This window comes from Nerophis lumbriciformis, linkage group LG08 (assembly GCF_033978685.3).
Source record: "Nerophis lumbriciformis linkage group LG08, RoL_Nlum_v2.1, whole genome shotgun sequence".
NCBI lineage: Eukaryota > Metazoa > Chordata > Actinopteri > Syngnathiformes > Syngnathidae > Nerophis > Nerophis lumbriciformis.
The window spans coordinates 53,702,301-53,729,963 of record NC_084555.2 but is presented as its reverse complement, the minus strand read 5'-3'; the positions used below and the strand labels follow the sequence as shown (position 1 = coordinate 53,729,963).

The window sequence follows — 27,663 nt, the reverse complement described above, 5'->3', positions numbered from 1 at the left end:
GAAATAAAGTAACTAGTAACTGTAACTAGTTACTGTTTTTCAGTAACTAACCCAACACTGGGTGTAACTACAAAAGCCAAAAGCAGTGAAGTTGTCACGTTGTGTAAATGGTAAATAAAAAGAGAATACAATGATTTGCAAATCCTATATTCAATTGAATAGACTGCAAAGACAAGATACTTAACGTTCGAACTGGTCAACTTTGTTATCTTTTTGCAAATATTAGCTCATTTGGAATTTGATGGCTGCAACATGTTTCCAAAAAAGCTGGCACAAGTGGCAAAAAAAGAGTGAGAAAGTTGAGGAATGCTCATCAAAGACTTATTTGGAACATCCCACAGGTGAACAGGCTCATTGGGAACAGGTGGGTGCCATGATTGGGTATAAAAGCAGCTTCCATGAAATGCTCAGTCATTCACAAACAAGGACGGGGGCGAGGGTCACCACTTTGTCAACAAATGCATGAGCAAATTGTTTAAGAACAACATTTCTCAAGCAGCTATTGCAAGGAATTTAGGGATTTCACCATCTACGCTCCGTAATATCATCAAAAGGTTCAGAGAATCTGGAGAAATCACTGCACGTAAGCGGCAAGGCAAGTGACTTTCAATCCCTCAGGCAGTACTGCATCAAAAAGCGACAGCAGTGTGTAAAGGATATCACCACATGGGCTCAGGAACACTTCAGAAAACCACTGTCAGTAACTACAGTTGGTCGCTACATCTGTAGGTGCAAGTTAAAACTCTACTATGCTAAGTGAAAGTCATTTATCAACAACACCCAGAAAAGCCGCCGGCTCTGCTAGGCCCGAGCTCATCTAAGATGGACTGATGCAAAGTGGAAAAGTGTTCTGTGGTCTGACGAGTCCACATTTCAAATTGTTTTTGGAAACTGTGGACGTCGTGTCCTTCGGACCAAAGAGGAAAAGAACCATCCAGAATATTCTAGGGTGAAAGTGTAAAAGGCAGCATGTGTGATGGGGGTGTATTAGTGGCCAAGACATGGGTAACTTACACATCTGTGAAGGCACCATTAATGCTGAAAGGTACATATGGTCACATTAATGTAATTCAAGTGGAGTAAGTTGAATGATGCGGACATGTTTGTTACTGGATACTTTCTAATACCTTTCTGCCTTGCAGACTTTGTATGTGTAAGTAATATTGAACTATAATTATTTGATACAAGTTTATATTGACAAATGTGCTGCTTTACGCTGCAATATTGTTCAATTGTTATTACATATGTCGAGTTTGTGCGCTTAGCTGCTGTCTTCTAGTAGCCTATAGCACAAAGTGCCTACACTATTTATTGTTTTTAAAAACTATTACCGGTAAGTGTTAGGGATGTCCCGATCCAAGTTTTTGCACTTCCGAATCGATACCGATATTGTTTTTGCACTTCCGATCCGATACCGATACTGACCGATACCGATACTGACCGATACTGGCCTATCCGAGCATGTATTAAAGTTTAAAGTTATTTAGCCTACTTAGTTGTTTTAGTACTCTTGATAACAACTAGCCAGCTGAATTAGGGGAGTTTGAATAATACACAATGGTTGGTAACAAGAAACTGACCTGTTTATTCAAGGATAAACACAAAATAGACAAAATTATACATGACAAACAGAAATGGCATCATTGAAACTAGGGCTGGGCGATATGGCCTTTTTTTAATATTGCAATATTTTAAGGCCATATTGCGATACACGATATATATCTCCATATTTTGCCTTAGCCTTGAATGAACACTTGATGCATATAATCACAGCAGTATGATGATTCTATGTGTCTACATTAAAACATTCTTCTTCATACTGCATTAATATATGCTACTTTTAAACTTTCATGCAGAGAAGGAAATCACAACTAAAAAAATCACTATTTTTTTCATACGGTGTTGATCTGGAAATGTTTGCCTCGGCATTTTGATGGTGTGGACGTGTGGCACCGAATGGAGATAAGCGTCTCGACAGACGTCACAATATTTGAACAATGATGACGAAAACGGTTTTCTCTGTCGTGTCCGTGTGTCGAAAATTGTTATGCGCTTATTTTTTTTTATTTGATTTTGTGCGCAGAGGACGTTTGAGCAGTGCGCAATTTACGGCGTTACATTAATGCCAAAAATCCAAGCGCATAAAAACTGTTATCGCGCGCTGATTCTCCACTTCGTGCGCGCACGCGCGCGGTGCCTTTCTGCGCGCGCGCCGTCTCGTCTATGCGCTCTCTGTGTACTCCTGGCATCTCTCCTCGCGCTGTCATGTTTCTTTTTGGCACTTTGGGGGCGGGTATGCTTAGACGGCCCCTCCTTTCTGATTGGCTGTGAGCATTTTTCATATGACCAATCATTCTCCAGTGTAGCAACGTTGTAGCCATCTTACTTCAGACATCTAGCCTCAATCATTACATTGATGTCAATGGTACATGTACTAATTACATTACCATAACTTGCTCGATTTTCGACCAATTTACAAACGGTTTGCCTTGTTACAAATCTTATTACATGTAGATATGACATAGGATGCTGTTGAAATGACCTCTTTCGCTTTAAAAAAAAAAAGACTTAATTGTGCAACATAGTTGTGTAGCGTCAGTGTTAGTCAGTTCTCTGATTATTATAAACTGTTTCAGAATACATTATTAAAAGGCTATTTTTAACATTTTAAAAACAAAATTCAAAGATCATTTCATTAATTTTATGGCTGAATCAAAAGAAATTCCATAAATTAGAAAACAAATGTTCAAGAAGAAGTGAAAATATAAAATAATGTTATTGCTGGTGGACCAGTTCTGGCTGAAAGATGTGATTATGGTGTTTGTTGTCTTATTATTTATTTGGCTCACATTTTGTATTACCCTGTATTGTGTTTATGTGGTATGAAATAACCTTCATCACCGCGCGACATTTTTTTATCCACTTCTTCCTCCGTAAATCTTGATACATATTGACGATGACCCGCCCTGCTATACTTCTGATTGGCTCTGAGCGTTTTTCCCTTGACCAATCAGAAAGAAGGGGCCGTCTAAGCATACCCGCCCCCAAAGTACCAAAACGAAAAATGACAGCGCACAAACCGAGACGGCACGCGCGCAGAAAGGCACCGCGCGCGCGCAAAAAGGCACCACGCGCGCGCACGAAGTGGAGAATCAGCGCGCGATAACAGTTTTTATGCGCTCGGATTTTTGGCACTAATGTGACGCCATAGCAATTGCACAGGCGCGCACGGCTGCGCTAGCACCACAGTTAACGTTAGCCATGCTGCTACCTCTCTGCTGGGAGAGGGCGTATACGTATGTGACGTATGACGTGACGTGTGTCGTGACAGTATGTGACGTGTGTAAGAAGGTGCGCTTGCTGTCTGTAAGAGGGAGACACAGGACAGAGTGAGAAGAGCCTGTCGTGTAATGCCAGCAGCTAAAAGCAACTGCGTGAGAATTGTGGATGTGTTGAAGGTGTGCTGGAAAATGCGGAACGGAAATTAGGGAGCAGCAAAAAAGTGGAATGTATTATTTAAATAGGTGCGTTGGAAAACACGGACCGGAGTTTTTTTTAAACTGGATCTGGATCGGCATTTTCCCATGCTTTGCCGATACGCATTTTTTTGCAAATATCGGCGGCCGATCCGATCCAAATATCGGATCGGGACATCCCTAGTAAGTGTTATATTTATTTTTACACTTGTATTAAAGTACACTCTTGGCATTCTCTCCATGAGCTTCAAGAGGTAGTCACCTGAAATGGTTTTCACTTCATAGGTGTGCTTGAAGCTCATGGAGAGAATGCCAAAAGTGTGCAAAGCAGTAATCAGAGCAAAAAGTGGCTATTTTGAAGAAACTACAAAATAAAACATGTTTTAAGTTATTTCACCTTTTTTTGTTAAGTACATAACATAAGCATAGTTTTGATGTGACAATCTACAATGTAAATAGTCATGAGAATAAAGAAAGCACATTGAATGAGAAGGTGTGTCCAAACTCTTGTCCTGTACTGTAACAGTCTGTTGGATTATTACTTAAACATTGTCTGTACTGTTAATAAAGGTTTTGACCACCACTTGACCCTGGAACACATTATTTCAATTTCCATGATTTTGTATGGTAAAAAAAATCCTAATATACCAAAAGCAATGGATAAAGATGATGTATTTATAAAAAAGTGAACAAGTGCTCCAGTAAGAGGACGTGGATCTTGTACCTTTTAGATCAGGGGTGCTCATTACGTCGATCGCGAGCTACCGGTCGATCTCGGAGGGTGTGTCAGTCGATCACCAGCCAGGCATTAAAAAAAAAATAGTCCTAAAAATGAGCGATCATAAATCTTCACTATGACGTCACTTTCGTCACTTGATTGACATTCACGGCACCCGAGGGTCTTCTGAGATGACGCTGGCTGCTGCCAGCTCATTAAAATTACCGACTGGAAGGCGAGAAACACTTTATTTCAACAGACTCTGGCGCCGTACCTGTCGTCAAAACTCCAAAGACCGACTGCACAGTTGCACAATAAAAGCGCTTCTTCATCCTGCCTGCGCTACCAAAATAAGAGTCTCAGAAAGCTGGCGTGCACAAGCTAGCAAGCTACGGAGTTTGCCGACAATGTATTTCTTGTAAAGTGTATACAAAGGAGTACGGAAGCTGGATAAATAAGATGCCAAAAACCAACCACTTTCATGTGGTATTGGACAGAAAGGAGGACTTTTTTTCTCCTCCATTCGAAAATGCGGACATTATCAGCACCACTGTCTGATTCCAATCAATGCAAGTCATCACAATCAGGTAATACACCAACTTATATTCTTGTCTTCATGAAAGAAAGGAATCTATATGTGTTAAACATGCTTGTATTATTTTTAAACACCTTTAACTTGTTAACAATATTAACTATGTGTTAAACATGCTTGTATTATCTTTAAACACCTTTAACTTATTAACAATATTAACTATATGTGTTAAACATGCTTGTATTATCTTTAAACACCTTTAACTTATTACCAATATTAACTATAAGTGTTAAACATGCTTGTATTATCTTTAAACACCTTTAACTTGTTAACAATATTAACTATGTGTTAAACATTCTTGTATTATCATTAAACACCTTTAATTTATTAACAATATGTGTTAAACATGCTTGCATTATCACTAAACATCTTTAACTTGTTAACAATATTAACTATATGTGTTAAACATGTTTGCATTATCTTTAAACACCTTTAACTTATTAACAATATTAACTATATGTGTTAAACATGCTTGTATTATCTTTAAACACCTTTAACTTATTAACAATATTAACTATATGTGTTAAACATGCTTGTATTATCATTAATCACCTTTAACTTGTTAACAATATTAACTATATGTATTAAACAAACTTGTATTTTCATTAAACACCTTTAATTTATTAACAATATTAACTATATGTGTTAAACATGCTTGTATTATCATTAAACACCTTTAACTTGTTAACAAAAACATATGTTTCATAAATAAGTAAATATAAATGATATATATGAATGAGGTAGATCCCCACGACTTGATCAATTGAAAAGTAGCTCGCCTGCAGAAAAAGTGTGAGCACCCCTGTTTTAGATGATTGTTATCATCCACACTGACACACCACTCCAACCACAAAGACGGGCAGACTATGAAAATGAAGCTGGTCTAAGGCAGCCAGAACCTGCCACCAATCTTGCGTCCACGACCCCTACCATCTCCATGGCAACCATGCTGCAGTGCCATGTTGGTTTGTCCCCTCTCCTCTCCTATACCGGCCCCCAGACACATTTATTTAAGTAATTAAAACTCTTTGGTCAACTTTTAATCAGAAGGGTTCAATCTCTCTCCTGTGCTAGTTTGAAGCCGACACGACAAACGCGCTCAGAGGAGATAATGTTTGAAAAAAGGTGACCGTTTTTTACAAAACTTTTGTTTTGAAGGGGGAATTGCAAACTTCCTGTTGATTTTTGCTGGGGGTTGTCAATATATGAAATGTATATAGAGGTTTTTGTTTCATGTCTCTAAGACATTCCTACTGGAAGTTACATGCAGTTTTGTCTGAGTTTTCTTCCTAGGAGCAGTTGTGTCTGTGTTTTCTTCCTAGGGGGCGCTAGAGCGCAATTTTGAGTTTTGGGGTTGTTTTTTTTTTTTATTAGATCGCAATTTTTGCCAGTCCTGATGTGTGTGTCCAGTTTGGTGAGTTTTGAAGCATGTTAAGAGGGTCAAATTAACAGCTCAAAGAGGCAAAAGTGACTGTTTTTATTAAAATGTTGTTTTGAAGGGGGAATTGCCAACTTCCAGTTGATTTTTGCTGAAGGATGTCAATGTATGAAATCTAGGTCTAAGTCAGACCTACATAGAGGTTTTTGTTTCATGTCTCTACGACATTCCTACCGGAAGTTATAAGCTGTTTTGTCTGTGTTTTTTCCTAGGGGGCGCTAGAGCGCAATTTTGAGTTTGGGGTTTTTTTTTTTTTTATTAGATGGCAATTTTCGCCAGTCCTGATGTGTGTGCCAAATATGGTGAGTTTTGAAGCATGTTAAGGGGGTCAAATTAGAGCTCAAAGAGGCGGCGGAATAATAATAATAATTAAAGCTGCAAGCAGCGTTGTTCGGGCCCGCATATTTGGCAGCTGCTAGTCCTAAGTGTCCCAATACTTTTGTCCAGTTTTAGTCCTAAGTGTCCCAATACTTTTGTCCCGTGGTAGTCCGAAGTTTCCCAATACTTATGTCAAGTTTTAGTCCTCAGTGTCCCAATACTTTCGTCAGGTTTTAATCCTAAGTGTCCCAATACTTTTGTCCAGTTTTAGTCCTAAGTGTCCCAAAACTTTTGTCCAGTTTTAGTCCCAAGTGTCCCAAAACTTTTGTCCAGTTGTAGTCCTAAGTGTCCCAATACTTTTGTCCAGTGTGAGCGTCCCAATACTTTTGTCCACTGGTAGTCCTTTGAAGCCGAAACAACAAACGTGCTCAGAGGAGATAATGTTTGAAGACAGGTGACCGGTTTTTACAAGAATTTTGCTTTGAAGGGGGAATTGCAAACTTCCTGTAGATTTTTGCTGAAGGATGTCAATCTATGAAATGTAGGTCTAAGTGAGACCTACATAGAGGTTTTTGTTTCATGTCTCTCCGACTTTCCCAGTGGGAGTTACAGGCAGTTTTGTCATTTTTCTTCTTCCGAGGAGCAGTTTTTTCTGCGTTTTATTCCAAAATTGCGAGAGCGCAATTTTGAGATTTGGGGTTAAGTTTTTTTTTATTAGATCGCAATTTTTGCCAGTCCTGATGTGTGCGTTCAGTTCGGTGAGTTTTGAAGCATGTTAAGGGGGTCAAATTACAGCTCAAAGAGGCAAAAGTGACTGTTTTTAGTACATTTTTGTCTTGAAGGGGGAATTGCCAACTTCCTGTTGATTTCTGCCCGAGAATGTACAGTTATGAAATCTAGGTCTAAGTCAGACCTACATAGAGGTTTTTGATTCATGTCTTTCCGACCTTCCTAGTGAGAGTTACAGGTAGTCTAGTTGTTTTTTTTCCTAGGGGGCGCTAGAGCGCAATTTTGAGTTTTGGGGTTCGTTTTTTTTATTAAAAGGCAATTTTCGCAGGTCCTGATGTGTGGGTCAAATATGGTGAGTTTTGAAGCATGTTAAGTGGGTCAAATTACAGCTCAAAGAGGCGGTCGGTATAATAATAATAAAGAATAATAAAACCTTACAAATTCAATAGGTCCTTATGTCCCATTGTATAAGGACTCCCTTTGGGAGTCCTTATACAATGGGCCATGCGGGCCCTAATAAAACGCACAAAATACAATAGGGTCCTCTGTCCCAAAGGGACATTGCGGTCCCTAATTAAAGAAAAACTGCCAACATGGCAGCTTTGCGTTATTTAGTGTCAATATTGCAATTTGTTCTCGTTATATACAACGTTTATTTTGTATTATTATTTTTAAACGTCTGCGAATCCAGATAGGTTGTTGTATATGGAAAAAAACACAATATTTGGTTTAACAAAAGCTCACTTTTATTTTATAAGAAAAAACTAAACTAAAATAAATGAATAAATATTGACTGTTACCCTCCTAAAAAAATAAAAAATTAAAATTAAAAAAAATATTGACTGTTGTTACCCAAAGTATATTAAGTGGGATTTTTCAGAAAAACAAACATATACAGTAACACAAAAACAACATGTCTCTGTGATCACTATAGGTCAGGGGTCGGCAACCTGCGGCTCTTTAGCGCCGCCCTAGTGGCTCTCTGGAGCTTTGTCAAAAATGTATGAAAAATGGAAAAAGATGAGGGGGAAAAAATATATTTTTTGTTTTAATGTGGTTTCTGTAGGAGGACAAACATGACACAAACCTCCCTAATTGTTATAAAGCACACTGTTTGTATTAAACATGCTTCACTGACTCAAGTATTTGGCGAGCGCCGTTTTGTCCTACTAATTTTGGCGGTCCTTGAACTCACCGTAGTTTGTTTACATGTATAACTTTCGAGGACGTGTTTTATGCCACTTCTTTTTCTGTCTCATTTTGTCCACCAAACTTTTAACGTTGTGCATGAATTAGGGCTGCAGCTAACGATTATTTTTCTATCGATTAATCTATAGATAATTTTTTCGATTAATCGGTTAATCTATAGATTATTTTTTTCGATTAATCCATAGATTATTTGTCCTTTTACCGATTTTTTTTTTAATTTAAAATGAAGAGGAAAAAATAAATGTAGGCCAGTTTTTTCAAAAGGCATGGCTTTTATTTACAAAAAAAAAAGTATGGCCACTAGTCAGTCAACATTGACAACAACATGACAAAATATTCTGTAACAATGTAAACATTTAAAACTTTTAACATTTAACAAAATTAAAAGTAGCTTATTTGCTTTTTAATGTGCAGACGGCTTTGCCAGGTTTACAATCTTTTAATTTTATCTTTTAATTTTACACAAAGTCTTTTCTCTTCCAACTGCGCGGATCGCGCACCTGGGCACGTTTGCGGCGTCGCCTCTCCACAGCGTTAAAGAGGAGCGCGTCTTTGTAAACACTGAACAGGCACGCCAAACGCGCCTCTCAGAGCGAAACGGTGCTTTAGTTTATGAATTTACAACGCAGATACAAATGACACATTCATGTTTTTGTGTAATAATGACAACGTATACGCACGCGGACCATTGACTTGTTGATGGTGATGGCAAGAACGCTGTCGGGGGTTTTCTTTTCAAATGTTCGTTCATAGCCGTTGTGCTGCTATGATAGGCCATTTCCGCTCGACACAGTGTGCATACAACAACATTATTAGGCCGTTTATTGAAATACTCCCACACTTTTGACGACTTTTGGCGTGCTTTTTTCCCCTCGCTCGCATCGTCTGCTTTGCGCTCCGCCATGACAGTAAAGTAGTGTGACGTAAATATGCGACGCGCCGACGCACAAAAACGGCGTCGACGTATTTACGTAACCGATGACGTCGACTACGTCGACGCGTCGCTTCAGCCTTAGCATGAATGCACAAAGGTGAGTTTTGTTGATGTTATTGACTTGTGTGGAGTGCTAATCAGACATATTTGGTCACTGCATGACTGCAAGCTAATCGATGCTAACATGCTATTTAGGCTAGCTATATGTACATATTGCATCATTATGCCTCATTTGTAGCTATATTTGAGCTCATTTAGTTTCCTTTAAGTCATCTCAATTCAATTTATATCTCATGACACTCTATCTGTATGTAATATGGCTTTTAATTCGTTGCGGCTCCAGACAGATTTGTTTTTGTATTTTTGGTCCAATATGGCTCTTTCAACATTTTGGGTTGCCGCCCCCTGCTATAGGTGTATAAATAATAATATAGTGTTAAATAAAATCAGTCCCTTCGGCACAAAACTGAAAATAATACAGCTCTCCAAAAAGTGCACTTCTGCTGCTATTGGAACATACTAACTACACACACAGACAAGCTAACAAACAATCCAAGATGTCCAATAAAGTTCCAAAGCAGATTAATCCATTTAGGCTCTTTATTAGGGCCCGCATGGCCCATTGTATAAGGACTCCCAAAGGGAGTCCTTATACAATGGGACATAAGGACCTATTGAATTTGTAAGGTTTTATTCTTTCTTATTATTATTATTCTTCCGCAACTTTGCGCTGTAATTTGACCCTCTTAACATACTTCAAAACTCACCAAATTTTACACACACATCAGTAATATACGGCAAAACTTTTTATCAAAAAACCAAACCTCAAAAGTCAAAATTGCGCTCTAGCGCCCCCTACGGAAAAAAAAAACTAGACTGCCTGTAACTCCCACTAGGAAGGTCGGAGAGACATGAAACAAAAACCCTTATGTAGGTGTGACTTAGACCTACATTTCATAATAGTATATTCTCGGGCAAAAATCAACAGGAAGTTGGCAATTCCCCCTTCAAGACAAAAAAGTACTAAAAACAGTCACTTTTGCCTCTTTGAGCTGTAATTTGACCCCCTTAACATGCTTCAAAACTCACCAAACTGAACACACACATCAGGACTGGCGAATATTGCGATCTAATAAAAAAACCTAACCCCAAATTTAAAAATTGCGCTCTTGAGCAATTTTTGAATAAAACCGAGAAAAAACTGCTCCTCGGAAGAAACAAATGACAAAACTGCCTGTAACTCCCACCGGGAATGTCGGAGAGACATGAAACAAAAACCTCTCCGTAGGTCTCACTTAGACCTACATTTCATAAATTGACAACCCCCAGCAAAAATCTACAGGAAGTTTGCTATTCCCCCTTCAACACAACATTTTTGTAAAAAACGGTCACCTTTCTTCAAACACGTGTTTGACGTTTCGGCTTCAAACTAACACAGGAGAGAGATTGAACCCTTCTGATTAAAAGTTAGTGAAAGAGTTTTGATACCGGCTCCGGTTTTGATTTTATGACCCTTCAAAGAGCCGCTGCGCTGATGCTGCTGTTTTTTCAAGAAGGCTGCTTAAAAGCAGGAAGCACCAGCGTGCCCACAATACAGAACTAGCACCTGCCAAATATGCGGGCCCGACCAATGCTGCTTGCAGCTTTAATTGTTGTTGATCTTGCTTTGTCTTTTCCTATCTTTACTTTTACTATCTTTACTTAATTTTTTTTTTAAACTGAAATAAACACAATGACAAATGTATAAGCTAAGTGATTCAATTAACATACTGAAATCTAATACACAATATGTAAATATTAGCTTCACACAAATATACAGTACTATCATCAAACAAATACTTCTGAGTGTTGAAACTATTTCGATGGTGGAAATACACGACTGGCAGCCATTTTAAGTCCTCAAAACATCCATTGAAACAGTGCACAAAAATCCATCCATCCATCCATCTTCTTCCGCTTATCCGAGGTCGGGTCGCGGGGGCAGCAGCCTAAGCAGGGAAGCCCAGACTTCCCTCTCCCCAGCCACTTCGTCCAGCTCTTCCCGTGGGACCCCGAGGCGTTCCCAGGCCAGCCGGGAGACATAGTCTTCCCAACGTGTCCTGGGTCTTCCCCGCGGCCTCCTACCGGTCGGACGTGCCCTAAACACCTCCCGAGGGAGGCGCTCGGGTGGCATCCTGACCAGATGCCCGAACCACCTCATCTGGCTCCTCTCCATGTGGAGGAGCAGCGGCTTTACTTTGAGCTCCCCCCGGATGGCAGAGCTTCTCACCCTATCTCTAAGGGAGAGCCCTGCCACCCGGCGGAGGAAACTCATTTGGGCCGCTTGTACCCGTGATCTTGTCCTTTCGGTCATAACCCAAAGCTCATGACCATAGGTGAGGATGGGAACGTAGATCGACCGGTAAATTGAAAGCTTTGCCTTCCGGCTCAGCTCCTTTTTCACCACAACGGATCGATACAGCGTCCGCATTACTGAAGACGCCGCACCGATCCGCCTGTCAATCTCACGATCCACTTTTCCCTCACTCGTGAACAAGACTCCCAGGTACTTGAACTCCTCCACTTGGGGCAAGATCTCCTCCCCAACCCGGAGATGGCACTCCACCCTTTTCCGGGCGAGAACCATGGACTCGGACTTGGAGGTGCTGATTCTCATCCCAGTCGCTTCACACTCGGCTGCGAACCGATTCAGCGAGAGCTGAAGATCCTGGCCAGATGAAGCCATCAGGACCACATCATCTGCAAAAAGCAGAGACCTAATCCTGCAGCCACCAAACCAGATCCCCTCAACACCTTGACTGCGCCTAGAAATTCTGTCCATAAAAGTTATGAACAGAATCGGTGACAAAGGGCAGCCCTGGCAGAGTCCAACCCTCACTGGAAACGTGTCCGACTTACTGCCGGCAATGCGGACCAAGCTCTGGCACTGAGCATACAGGGAGCGGACTGCCACAATCAGACAGTCCGATACCCCATACTCTCTGAGCACTCCCCACAGGACTTCCCGAGGGACACGGTCGAATGCCTTCTCCAAGTCCACAAAACACATGTAGACTGGTTGGGCAAACTCCCATGCACCCTCAAGGATCCTGCCGAGAGTATAGAGCTGGTCCACAGTTCCACGACCAGGACGAAAACCACACTGTTCCTCCTGAATCCGAGGTTCGACTATCCGGCGTAGCCTCCTCTCCAGTACACCCGAATAGACCTTACCGGGAAGGCTGAGGAGTGTGATCCCACGATAGTTAGAACACACCCTCCGGTTCCCCTTCTTAAAGAGAGGAACCACCACCCCGGTCTGCCAATCCAGAGGTACCGCCCCCGATGTCCACGCGATGCTGCAGAGTCTTGTCAACCAAGACAGCCCCACAGCATCCAGAGCCTTAAGGAACTCCGGGCGGATCTCATCCACCCCCGGGGCCTTGCCACCGAGGAGCTTTTTAACTACCTCGGCAACCTCAGCCCCAGAAATAGGAGAGCCCACCACAGATTCCCCAGGCCCTGCTTCCTCATAGGAAGACGTGTTGGTGGGATTGAGGAGGTCTTCGAAGTATTCCCGCCACCGATCCACAACATCCGCAGTCGAGGTCAGCAGAACACCATCCTCGCCATACACGGTGTTGATAGTGCACTGCTTCCCCTTCCTGAGGCGACGGACGGTGGTCCAGAATTGCTTGGAAGCCGTTCGGAAGTCGCTTTCCATGGCTTCCCCGAACTCCTCCCATGTCCGAGTTTTTCAATAAACATCTTAGTATCAAATTGAACCACTTTCCACCTTAATATTGAGTTACATAAACAAGTTAAACAATTTACTTACAGACTTATCTTTTCCAAGCCTTGTAAGAGTTAACACAACTTGTCTACATCTCAATTGTCTCATGAACTGAACTGACGTCGTCAACCCGGAAATGCCCAAACTAATGACGCGTAGTATTTTCATATCGCCACAAGGTGTCAGTAAGAGTCTACAATCAAATGGGCATAACGTTGCCGTCCCACAGGGCATTTCCTGTGGGAAGGGATTCGAATGAAGAACCAACTCTTTTTCTTTACTATAGTGGCCTCGATAACGGGAACCGGTTCTCAAAAAGGGATTTGAGTCCATGGAATCGGTTCTTTTCTTATCGAACAACCGGGAGAACCGGTTCCGAACATCATCCCTATGGACGTATATACAATATTTGTATATTAAATACCTTTTGTGCTGCACATATACTGTATACAGTATTTGTATATGAAATACCTTTTTGTGCTGCACGTATATACAGTATTTGTATATTTATTACACTTTGTGCCGCACATATATACAGTATTAGAATAGAATAGAATAGAAAGTACATTATTGATCCCTGAGGGAAATTCAGCACCACAGTTCACTCACAATAGACAATGAACACTTAGGTATTGTTTTACATGTGAATGATATAAATACAGTTATATACGGTTGTATATTAAATATCTCTTTGTGCTGCACATATATACAGTATTTGTATATTAAATACATTTTGTGCTGCACATATATATACAGTATTTGTATATTAAATATCTCTTTGTGCTGCACATATATGCAGTATTTGTATATTAAATATATTTTTGTGCTGCACATATATGCAGTATTTGTATATTAAATACGTTTTGTGCTGCACATATATATACAGTATTTGTATATTAAATATATTTTTGTGCTGCACATATATACAGTATTTGTATATTAAATATATTTTTGTGCTGCACATATATACAGTATTTGTATATTAAATACCTTTTTGTGCTGCACATATATACAGTATTTGTATATTAAATATCTCTTTGTGCTGCACATATATACAGTATTTGTATATTAAATACATTTTGTGCTGCACATATATACAGTATTTGTATATTAAATAACTTTTGTGCTGCACATATATACAGTATTTGTATTTTAAATACATTTTGTGCTGCACATATATACAGTACATGTATATTAAATATATTTTTGTGCTGCACGTATATACAGTATTTGTATATTAAACACATGTGCTGCACATATATACAGTATTTGTATATTAAATATCTCTTTGTGCTGCACATATATACAGTATTTGTATATTAAATATGTTTTGTGTTGCACATATATACAGTACATGTATAATAAATATATATTTTTGTACTGAACGTATATACAGTATTTGTATATTAAATACCTTTTGTGCTGCACATATATACAGTATTTGTATATTAAATATATTTTTGTGCTGCACATATATACAGTATTTGTATATTAAATAACTTTTGTCCAGCACATATATACAGTATTTGTATATTAACCTTTTTGTGCTGCACATATATACAGTATTTGTATATTAAATACGTTTTGTGCTGCACATATATATATATATATATACAGTATTTGTATATTAAATACGTTTTGTGCTGCACATATATATATACAGTATTTGTATATTAAATAACTTTTGTCCAGCACATATATACAGTATTTGTATATTAACCTTTTTTGTGCTGCACATATATACAGTATTTGTATATTAAATACCTTTTTGTGCTGCACATATATACAGTATTTGTATATTAAATACCTTTTTGTGCTGCACATATATACAGTATTTGTATATTAAATACCTTTTTGTGCTGCACATATATACAGTATTTGTATATTAAATACCCTTTTGTGCTGCACATATATACAGTATTTGTATATTAAATACTTTTTGTGCTGCACATATATACAGTATTTGTATATTAACCTTTTTGTGCTGCACATATTTACAGTATTTGTATATTAAATACCTTTTGTGCTGCACATATATACAGTATTTGTATATTAAATACTTTTTGTGCTGCACATATATACAGTATTTGTATATTAAATACTTTTTGTGCTGCACATATATACAGTATTTGTATATGAAATACTTTTTGTGCTGCACATATATACAGTATTTGTATATTAAATACCTTTTTGTGCTGCACATATATACAGTATTTGTATATTAAATACCCTTTTGTGCTGCACATATATACAGTATTTGTATATTAAATACTTTTTGTGCTGCACATATATACAGTATTTGTATATTAACCTTTTTGTGCTGCACATATTTACAGTATTTGTATATTAAATACCTTTTGTGCTGCACATATATACAGTATTTGTATATTAAATACTTTTTGTGCTGCACATATATACAGTATTTGTATATTAAATACTTTTTGTGCTGCACATATATACAGTATTTGTATATGAAATACTTTTTGTGCTGCACATATATACAGTATTTGTATATTAAATACCTTTTTGGGCTGCACACATATACAGTATCTATATATTAAATATATTTTTGTGCTGCACATATATACAGTATTTGTATATTAAAAAACTTGTGTCCAGCACATATATACAGTATTTGTATATTAACCTTTTTGTGCTGCACATATATACAGTATTTGTATATTAAATAACTTTTGTGCTGCACATATATACAGTATTTGTATATTAAATAACTTTTGTGCTGCACATATATACAGTATTAGCATATTAAACACATTTTGTGCTGCACATATATACAGTATTAGTATATTAAATACATTTTATGCTGCACATATATACAGTATTAGTATATTAAACACATGTTGTGCTGCACATATATACAGTATTAGTATATTAAACACATGTTGTGCTGCACATATATACAGTATTTATATATTAAATATATTTTTGTGCTGCACATATATACAGTATTTGTATATTAAATACCTTTTGTGCTGCACATATATACAGTATTTGTATATGAAATACTTTTTGTGCTGCACATATATACAGTATTTGTATATTAAATACCTTTTGTGCTGCACATATATACAGTATTTGTATATTAAATACATTTTGTGCTGCACATATATACAGTATTTGTATATTAACCTTTTTGTGCTGCACATATATACAGTATTTGTATATGAAATACTTTTTGTGCTGCACATATATACAGTATTTGTATATTAAATACCTTTTTGGGCTGCACACATATACAGTATCTATATATTAAATATATCTTTGTGCTGCACATATATACAGTATTTGTATATTAAAAAACTTGTGTCCAGCACATATATACAGTATTTGTATATTAACCTTTTTGTGCTGCACATATATACAGTATTTGTATATTAAATACCTTTTGTGCTGCACATATATACAGTATTTGTATATTAACCTTTTTGTGCTGCACATATATACATCCATCCATTTTCTACCGCTTGTCCCTTTTGGGGTCGCGGGGGGCGCTGGAGCCTATCTCAGCTGCATTCGGGCGGAAGGCGGGGTACACCCTGGACAAGTCGCCACCTCATCGTAGGGCCAACACAGATAGACAGACAACATTCACACTCACATTCACACACTAGGGCCAAAAATAAATAAAAATTATATATATATATATATATATATATATATATATATATATATATATATATATATATATATATATATATATATATATATATATATATATATATATATATATATATAGCATTCGGGCGGAAGGCGGGGTACACCCTGGACAAGTCGCCACCTCATCGTAGGGACAACACAGATAGACAGACAACATTCACACTCACATTCACACACTAGGGCCAAAAAAAAAAAAAAATTATATATATATATATATATATATATATATATAGCATTCGGGCGGAAGGCGGGGTACACCCTGGACAAGTCGCCACCTCATCGTAGGGCCAACACAGATAGACAGACAACATTCACACTCACATTCACACACTAGGGCCAAAAATAAATAAAAATTATATATATATATATATATATATATATATATATATAGCATTCGGGCGGAAGGCGGGGTACACCCTGGACAAGTCGCCACCTCATCGTAGGGCCAACACAGATAGACAGACAACATTCACACTCACATTCACACACTAGGGCCAAAAAAAAAAAAAAATTATATATATATATATATATATATATATATATATATATATATATATATATATAGCATTCGGGCGGAAGGCGGGGTACACCCTGGACAAGTCGCCGCCTCATCGTAGGGCCAACACAGATAGACAGACAACATTCACACTCACATTCACACAATAGGGCCAAAAAAAAAAAAAATTATATATATATATATATATATATATATATATACATACAGTATTTGTATATTAAATACCTTTTGTGCTGCACATATATACAGTATTAGTATATTAAATACATGTTGTGCTACACATATATACAGTATTTGTATCTTCAATATCTCTTTGTGCTGCACATATATACAGTATTTGTATATTAAATATATTTTTGTGCTGCACATATATACAGTATTTGTATATTAAACACGTTGTGCTGCACATATATACAGTATTTGTATATTAAATACTTTTTGTGCTGCGCATATATACAGTATGTGTATATTAAATATATTTTTGTGCTCTACGTATATACAGTATTTGTATATTAAACACATTTAGTGCTGCACATATATACAGTATTTGTATATTAAATATCACTTTGTGCTGCACATATATACAGTATTTGTATATTAAATACCTTTTTGGGCTGCACATATATACAGTATTTATATATTAAATATAATTTTGTGCTGCACATATATACAGTATGTGTATATTAAATACCTTTTTGTGCTGCACATATATACAGTATGTGTATATTAAACACATGTTGTGCTGCACATATATACAGTATTAGTATATTAAACACATGTTGTGCTGCACAGTGTACATTGTGTGTGTAGACAGCATGCATATGGAGGCCCCCTCCACACCCAGCTGGCCCTCACGTCCCAACATGCATGAGGAGTCATGGCGGCTGCATGGTGGACGCTGTATACATGTTTACATCATGTTTACATCATGTTTACATGATGCTAATGTGCAACAAAGTCACGTTGCACAAGTGAGGTAAGCGGCGTGGCGTGATTTAGGAGTGTGTGTGGGGGGGGGGGGGGCTTCCAATGTCCTCCCCCAGCCGCAGTGGTCTGTTGCTGTGGCGAGCCGTCGCATAGCAAGCTGCGGGTTGTCACAGCACGTTTCCTCGGCCGTGCACCGCGTCCACCGCAATGGCGATAGAGCCGCAGCAACAAAACAGCAAACAGTGCAAAGCATGTGAGTGAATTCATGGTCCTTACCGCCCCGCTGTCGAGTCTCGATCCAAAAGAAGCGCCGGGTGTGGTTACAGACCGTCCGCTACATCCGCGGAGAAGGCCCGGGGCGACGTGGAAATCAATCCCATGGCGGCTCCTCCTTACGCGGGGGCTGGTGGTGGTGGATCCGAGCAGAGGGGCGCTTAATGTGCGGTTGGATGTTTCTCTTTCCCCCCTCCCGGCTGTCACCTCGCCATCGCTCGCCGTGTCGGTTGAATGCAGACCAGAGTGCCGTGACGCGCCGTGACGTCACGCGACGTAATTCCCCGGGCTTTCTCCTGCGTGCGCGTCCCCGAGGCCTCGATCCCTCGCAACAGCGAGCCCGAGCAAATTTGAAAAGCGCGTTCGCGGCAAACCAGCGCGCGCTCTCGGTATCAGAACGTCGTCATCCCAACGAGTTGTCTTTTAAATTGTTTCTTTTTTTTTTTAAACCAATGACACAACATCCGCTATTATTCGTATCCCGTGCGCGACAAAACGACGAACGTAGTCCAAACCCCCCCCCCCCCCCCCCCGCGTTGGCGTCCGAAAAAGGCGATTTGTTTTGGGACCGCGTCCAAAATGGCGGCCTTTTAAAGCCAACAGATTGTTTATTTTCGACAAGACAGCTCACTCGACAACATCCCGGTTTGTGGAGCTATTTCGGCCTATTGGATAGCCACGCTAAAAAGGGGACAATGTAAGCGAATCGTGCCTTTAAAAAATATCAACGCTAATTGGCAGAGGTGGGACCAAGTCATTGTTTTGCAAGTCACAAGTAAGTCTCAAGTCTTTGCCCTCAAGTCCCGAGTCAAGACAGGCAAGCCCCGAGTCAAGACTGGAAAGTCTCAAGTCAAGTCCTAAGTCCTGCATTTTGAGTTTCGAGTCCTTTCAAGTCCTTTTAACCACAGACTCAGGCCCGGCCCTAACCAATCTGGCGCCCTAGGCAAGATTTTAGGTGGCGCCCCCCCACATCGGCAGTGAAGTGTATATACTAGAGATGCGCGGTTTGCGGACACAACCGCGGAGTCCGCGGATTATCCGCGGATCGGGCGGATGAAATTTAAAAAAATAAGATTTTATCCGCTCGCGGGTCGGGTCGGGCGGATTAATTAGATATATATATATATTTTTTTTTTTTTTTTTTTTGCGGGTGGCATTTAAACCAATTGGGAAATATATATACATAGTTAAATGTTGTTACCCACATACGAAAAACGAGCAGGCACCTGCAGCATATGCCACAACAGAAGAAAAAAAAAAAAAGAGATGGACACTTTTACGGAGCGGAGGGACGCCTCGCCGGGGTCCGGGACCGAGGCCCCTTCCCCCGAGAGGGCCCCACCGGGAGCCGTAGCTGAGGCGATCCGCGAGAAGGGCCCGACGCACGTCCAGGGTCACTACCGCGCCCACCGCACCGACACCCCGCCTCGTCCGCTTTCGCCGCGGCCGACGTCACGCGCAGCAGGTAAGCAGCTTACCTGCCCGCCACCCCCGTGGCCGGGGGCTCGTAACATGGGTCACTCCGCGCGCTCCGCCCGCGCAGCTTACCTGCTTGCTCGCAAAATGATTGATTGCATTCAGACAGGTTAAAATGTTGCTAAAACCATCACTTTTCTATCAGTCACAGTGACTTTTCAAAACAAAAATATTACAGCAAAAATCATATGGGTTGATTGACATGTTTATTCTGTAAGCTAACTTCAATAGTTTGAAATTATTTTGACAGTTAATGCCAGTTATCCTGTCAACCTTTCACAAGACTTCAATTTGTTCATTGAAAGTATAAATAGTATAAACACTTTTAACAGTATGTCTTGCTGTGAAATACAGCCGACAGGATGGCGCACCAAACACAAAGCAGGGCCATGCTGCAGGAGAACAAAGGACTTCTTTCATTTAAGGTTTGTGATAAACCATCAAACTCATTCGTTAAAAGGACTCTATAGTAATATAAAGCGAATTTTTCTGGACATTATCATGCAAGAAAAGTTTATTTTTGGGATCGCGATCACCGCGTAATGATTTTTAAAGGTTGCATTACATTATTAACTGTCCCATGTGATCAGCCAGTGCGATTGGAAGTCCATGCTCAATTATTGCCTCCGTAAATAAAACTTCGGCATTTATCACATCCAAAGAATCTGTTTGGGCGACGAAAAACGTTGAAAGTTTTCCACTTGTATCGCTAGCAACGGCATTAGACTTGTGTTTTTTTGTCCCAACGTGGTCTTTTACATCACTAATTCCTCCGTGTCCGATCGAAAAATCTTGTCTGCACAAGGTGCAATTCGCGTAGTTTTCACCCTTTTTTTTTTTTTTAAATTAATATTAGATATATAACAACGGGCGGATGGCGGGCGGATGCAGTTCTGATCAAACGTTACATCGGGTGGATGGCGGATGGTTGACGACTTTCTGCCGCGGTTGCGGATGAAATAAATTGCCTATCCGCGCATCTCTATTATATACTCACAAGAAACCGAATAGCTTTGTCTTTGACCTTTTTTTTTTTTTTTTTACTTACAACTATACCTAATATATAAAGGGGTGGAAAAGTGACTATTACCTGCAGGCATACTTGCCAACCCTCCCGAATTTTCCGGGAGACTCCCGAAATTCAGCGCCTTTCCCGAAAACCTCCCGGGACAAATATTCTCCCGAAAATCTCCCGATTTTCAGCCGGAGCTGGAGGCCACGCCCCCTCCAGCTCCATGCGGACCTGAGTGAGGACAGCCTTTTTTCACGACGGGAGGACAACAGGGTGACAAGAACTAAATCATCCAGACTAGAGATGAATGGTATTATTATGTTTATCTTACCTAAAAATAAATATATCTATTAATTAAAAAAAATAATAAACTAAATACATTTTTACTATATTTTGCTAAAAACATCAAAATTAATTGTATTTTTATTTGTATTTTTTCTGACTCCTTATTACATCCAGCCATAGAATTATACATTAAAATAAACATTTTGAAATAATTAATTTTAAATGATCATAATAATTCATTTAAAATGACCATATTTAATTATTAAAATAATTGCTTGTTTATCAACAACTTTAGCATTTTATTCATTACATTTTGAAGCTCTCAGAAGCCAAGTTATGTTAAATTCCTTACGATTTATTCATGCAAGTTTGAAGTATCAATTAGCTAAACACAATTTTGTTTGCATATTTTCAGGATGTAGAATCGTGAATTCTAGCTGTCAATATACTCCTCCCCTCTTAACCACGCCCCGACCCCAACCACCCCCCACCCCACCTCCCGAAATCGGAGGTCTCAAGGTTGGCAAGTATACCTGCAGGGCAAACATTAGCTAACCAGAAGGCAATAACAATGTAAACAAAAAACACCTGCTTAAAAGATCTAATACAAATGTCCCTGAGGAATGTAAGGTGGGAGTACTGTAATTACCTAACGTTACATTATTATTTTCCATAACAATTTAGCCCCCTCCACAATATTAACCCGACGTTAAAACAGAACTCGCTTTTTATTGATTAGCAATTGCCGAATCATGTAACATTAGCTTAATGCTAAAAAGCCAGGTTACTATCACATTCTGTAACAGACAAATCATTTCATGTAGGCTAACGTTACCTACCTGCTAACTCTTGTCTTTTCTCGTTTCTACTCCTCTTCTTTTCTCTTTTTTCTTCCCTGGGCACCTGACAGTTTTGACCGTTTTGACATCTTGTGTTGATTTTTTGATGTGGTGACGTCCAAAAAGAGTCATGATACGGGAAGGGAGGGGGCGCACCGTGCGGGGGAGAGAGGGGGCGTAATGTTGTAACAAATAATATTTCTATTAAATAGGCTTTACTTTGCATTTTAATTAACGTGGGATTATTTTTTGTATTTAGAAATAATACCAACTTTTTTTTTTTTTTTTTCTCCAACATTTGTGGCACTGGCGTGGCGCCCCCTGATGGACGGCGCCCTTAGCATTTGCCTATACGGCCTATGCCACGGGCCGGCCCTGCACAGACTAATATATTAACACAGATTGTGTATGCTTTTCAAACGCTGTATTTATTTATTAAAACAAGTGCATTTTAAATTGCAGGAAAGAAAATTGTGCTGACATTGCACTTCATAATAGCACTATTAACCAGTCATTTTAAACATTAACTCATTCCTTTACAGAACAAACACATTGAAAAATAAAGTGCAAATGTACTTATTTGTACAAAAGTGTTAACATTGAAAAAACATGACATATACGTGAACATAACAAAAAAGTTGTACTTTTTATATGTCAGGGCCCTATGCTGCATTGCATTTGCAAAAGACCAAATTAGCCAAGAGTCTGTCAGTCATTTGTGCACGATGGGGGCGTAGTATGTTGCCACCATGGCTGAAAACTCGCTCCACTGGAGCACTGGAGGCAGGCACTGCCAAGGCTCTCATGGCCACTCGGAACAGTGAAGGAAGAGTCTTCATGTTCAATGCCCAGAACAAAAGGGGGGAGAGAGTTGTTTTGGGTTGGTGCACTACTTGTAAGTGTATCTTGTGTTTTTTATGTTGATTTAATTAAAAAAAGAAAGAAAAAAAAATTATTTCTTGTGCGGCCCGATACCAATCGATCCACGGACCAGTAGCGGGCCGCGGCCCGGTGGTTGGGGACCACTGAGGTAAACAACCAACAGTATGTCAGAAAGCTAGCTAAAACGGTACACATATTCATAATATAGTATACATTTTAACTGACCTTTATTTGACTATTTTTGTCTTTTTTTAGGTGGCTAAAATACGCGGTGCTGCTGACCGCCGTCTAACGTTACGTGTGATATATTGACTAACGTAACCCTGCTTAAAAAAAAATCACTGAACAAAAAGTATGAATAAGGTAGTGAACTGCAACAGATTCCCGTGTTTGCAATAACGTTATAACGTTAGCAGTGAGTTTACAGCCTCACTGATTTAACTACACAGCAAATAAAAGTCACGTTACTTAGCCAATAAACGTTATCTTACATTCAAAACTTACCCTTCTTTGTGCAACTTCAAATGCCGGACGAAGTTGGAAGTTGTTGCCTCTCCATCAGTAATTTTCGAACCGCATGTGTTGCATACTGCAAACCGTTTTGTGTTGACCACCTCGTAATTTTTATACCCAAACAAAATTATTTTAGGTATCATTTTTTTGTTCACTGGCGTGTGGTTTGGACATGTCTTCTTCGTTGGTTGTCCTGCAATTTGATTGGATGAATGCTGTGTGATGAAAACAAAGTAGATCTAATTTGATTGGCTGTTGTACTGAGAGCACACCAGCTGACACACGCAACGCTGATAGACAAGTACACAATGAAAAATACGGAGCGCTCCCGAATAACTTTTTCATCTTTGGGTTTTGGGGAAAGTAGCAAGTCATGTCAAGCAGGCCCGGCCCTAACCAATCTGGCGCCCTAGGCAAGATTTTAGGTGGCGCCCCCCCCCCCCCACATCGGCAGTGAAGTGTATATACTCACAAGAAACCGAATAGCTTTTTCTTTGACCTTTTTTTTACTTAAAGAAAGCAAATTAACAATCAGAATAGTTAACAAGATTAAAAAAAATATGAATAAATAAATGAATGCAAAAAATTAAAAATGAATATATGAAATACAATATTTTTTACATACATATTGCTTAATTAACATTAATGATGTGCACTTTAACAACTAGGCTTACAACTATACCTAATATATAAAGGGGTGGAAAAGTGACTATTACCTGCAGGGCAAACATTAGCTAACCAGAAGGCAATAACAATGTAAACAAAAAACACCTGCTTAAAAGATCTAATACAAATGTCCCTGAGGAATGTAAGGTGGGAGTACTGTAATTACCTAACGTTACATTATTATTTTCCATAACAATTTAGCCCCCTCCACAATTAACCCGACGTTAAAACAGAACTCGCTTTTTATTGATTAGCAATTGCCGAATCATGTAACATTAGCTTAATGCTAAAAAGCCAGGTTACTATCACATTCTGTAACAGACAAATAATTTCATGTAGGCTAACGTTACCTACCTGCTACCTCTGTCTTTTCTCGTTTCTCCTCCTCTTCTTTTCTCTTTTTTCTTCCCTGGGCACCTGACAGTTTTGGCCGTTTTGACATCTTGTGTTGATTTTTTGATGTGGTGACGTCCAAAAAGAGTCATGATACGGGAAGGGAGGGGGCGCACCGTGCGGGGGAGAGGGGGGGGGGGGCGTAATGTTGTAACAAATAATATTTCTATTAAATAGGCTTTACTTTGCATTTTAATTAACGTGGGATTATTTTTTGTATTTAGAAATAATAGTACCAACTTTTTTTTTTTTTTTTTTTCTCCAACATTTGTGGCACTGGCGTGGCGCCCCCTGATGGACGGCGCCCTTAGCATTTGCCTATACGGCCTATGCCACGGGCCGGCCCTGCACAGACTAATATATTAACACAGATTGTGTATGCTTTTCAAACGCTGTATTTATTTATTAAAACAAGTGCATTTTAAATTGCAGGAAAGAAAATTGTGCTGACATTGCACTTCATAATAGCACTATTAACCAGTCATTTTAAACATTAACTCATTCCTTTACAGAACAAACACATTGAAAAATAAAGTGCAAATGTACTTATTTGTACAAAAGTGTTAACGTTGAAAAAACATGACATATACGTGAACATAACAAAAAAGTTGTACTTTTTATATGTCAGGGCCCTATGCTGCATTGCATCTGCAAAAGACCAAATTAGCCAAGAGTCTGTCAGTCATTTGTGCACGATGGGGGCGTAGTATGATGCCACCATGGCTGAAAACTCGCTCCACTGGAGCACTGGAGGCAGGCACTGCCAAGACTCTCATGGCCACTCGGAACAGTGAAGGAAGAGTCTTCATGTTCAATGCCCAGAACAAAAGGGGGGAGAGAGTTGTTTTGGGTTGGTGCACTACTTGTAAGTGTATCTTGTGTTTTTTATGTTGATTTAATTAAAAAAAGAAAAAATATATACCGTATTTTCCGCACCATAAGGCGCCCTGGGTTATAAGCCGCGCCTTCAATGAACGGCATATTTCAAAACGTTGTCCACCTATAAGCCGCCCCGTGTTGTAAGCCGCATCTAACTGCGCTAAAGGAATGTCAAAAAAACAGTCAGATAGGTCAGTCAAACTTTAATAATATATTAAAACCAGCGTGATGTGGGCGCGCATGGAATCGTATATCAACATGGACAGAGCTGCGTGAAAAAAGCCACCCGGCCTCTTCGCGTAAACTTAAACTTACCTTAACCACTCGCTCATCTTTTCTTCATCCATCCCTTCGAGTTAGCTTTTATGATGACGCCGGCTGGAAAGGTCTCTTTTGGCAAGGTCTTCCTTTTGAATATCACCATGGGTGGAAGTTTCTGGCCATTAGCATGGCAAGCTAGAACCACAGTGAAGGATGACTTCTCATTCCCTGTGGTGCGAATATTCACCGTACGTGCTCCCGTTGTATCCACAGTGCGGTTCACAGGAATATCAGTTGCTGTGAAATAGTAATCCGTGTGCGGATGGAGAGATTGCGTCTTTTCATGAACCGGAAACCTGTCGCTTAGTAGGAGCCATTTTGTGGTCTTTACAGATGTAAACACACAAAGAAAATTAAACGTACGGTATTCGCGCGCTTTTTCTTCTTTTACGCGGGCGGGTGGTTGCTTACAGTAGAAGAAGAAGCGCTTCCTGTTCTATGGGGGCGGGTGCTTACCTTGGCGGTTGCTTGCGTAGAAGAAGAAGCGCTTCCTGTTCTACCGGGAAAAAAGATGGCGGCTGTTTACCGAAGTTGCGAGACCGAAACTTTATGAAAATGAATCTTACCGGTAATATTAATCCATATATAAAGCGCACCGGGTTAAAAGCCGCACTGTCAGCTTTTGAGTAAATTTGTGGTTTTTAGGTGCGGCTAATAGTGCGGAAAATACGGTATATATATTTCTTGTGCGGCCCGATACCAATCGATCCACGGACCAGTAGCGGGCCGCGGCCCGGTGGTTGGGGACCACTGAGGTAAACAACCAACAGTATGTCAGAAAGCTAGCTAAAACGGTACACTTATTCATAATATAGTATACATTTTAACTGACCTTTATTTGACTATTTTTGTCTTTTTTTAGGTGGCTAAAATACGCGGTGCTGCTGACCGCCGTCTAACGTTACGTGTGATATATTGACTAACGTAACCCTGCTTAAAAAAAAATCACTGAACAAAAAGTATGAATAAGGTAGTGAACTGCAACAGATTCCCGTGTTTGCAATAACGTTATAACGTTAGCAGTGAGTTTACAGCCTCACTGATTTAACTACACAGCAAATAAAAGTCACGTTACTTAGCCAATAAACGTTATCTTACATTCAAAACTTACCGTTCTTTGTGCAACTTCAAATGCCGGACGAAGTTGGAAGTTGTTGCCTCTCCATCAGTCATTTTCGAACCGCATGTGTTGCATACTGCAAACCGTTTTGTGTTGACCACCTCGTAATTTTTATACCCAAACGAAATTATTTTAGGTATAATTTTTTTGTTCACTGGCGTGTGGTTTGGACATGTCTTCTTCGTTGGTTGTCCTGCAATTTGATTGGGTGAATGCTGTGTGATGAAAACAAAGTAGATCTAATTTGATTGGCTGTTGTACTGAGAGCACACCAGCTGACACACGCAACGCTGATAGACAAGTACACAATGAAAAATACGGAGCGCTCCCGAATAACTTTTTCATCTTTGGGTTTTGGGGAAAGTAGCAAGTCATGTCAAGCAGGCCCGGCCCTAACCAATCTGGCGCCCTAGGCAAGATTTTAGGTGGCGCCCCCCCCACATCGGCAGTGAAGTGTATATACTCACAAGAAACCGAATAGCTTTGTCTTTGACCTTTTTTTTTACTTAAAGAAAGCAAATAAACAATCAGAATAGTTAACAAGATAAAAAAAAATATGAATAAATAAATGAATGCAAAAAATAAAAAATGAATATATGAAATACAATATTTTTTACATACATATTGCTTAATTAACATTAATGATGTGCACTTTAACAACTAGGCTTACAACTATACCTAATATATAAAGGGGTG

The 27,663-nt window shown here is 39.3% G+C and overlaps 1 protein-coding gene across 3 annotated transcripts in view; it reads right to left on the bottom strand.

Annotated features, from left to right (window-relative positions):
* Nucleotides 1-19,059, bottom strand: part of ttbk2a (tau tubulin kinase 2a) — a 331,495-nt gene extending 312,436 nt beyond the window's left edge. For all 3 annotated transcript variants that reach the window (XR_012050588.1, XM_061969203.2, XM_061969204.2), the window contains exon 1: nucleotides 18,585-19,059. The gene's annotated coding sequence lies outside the window, so the exon portion shown is untranslated. The remainder of the gene's footprint in view (nucleotides 1-18,584) is intronic.
* Nucleotides 19,060-27,663: the final 8,604 nt, after the last annotated feature.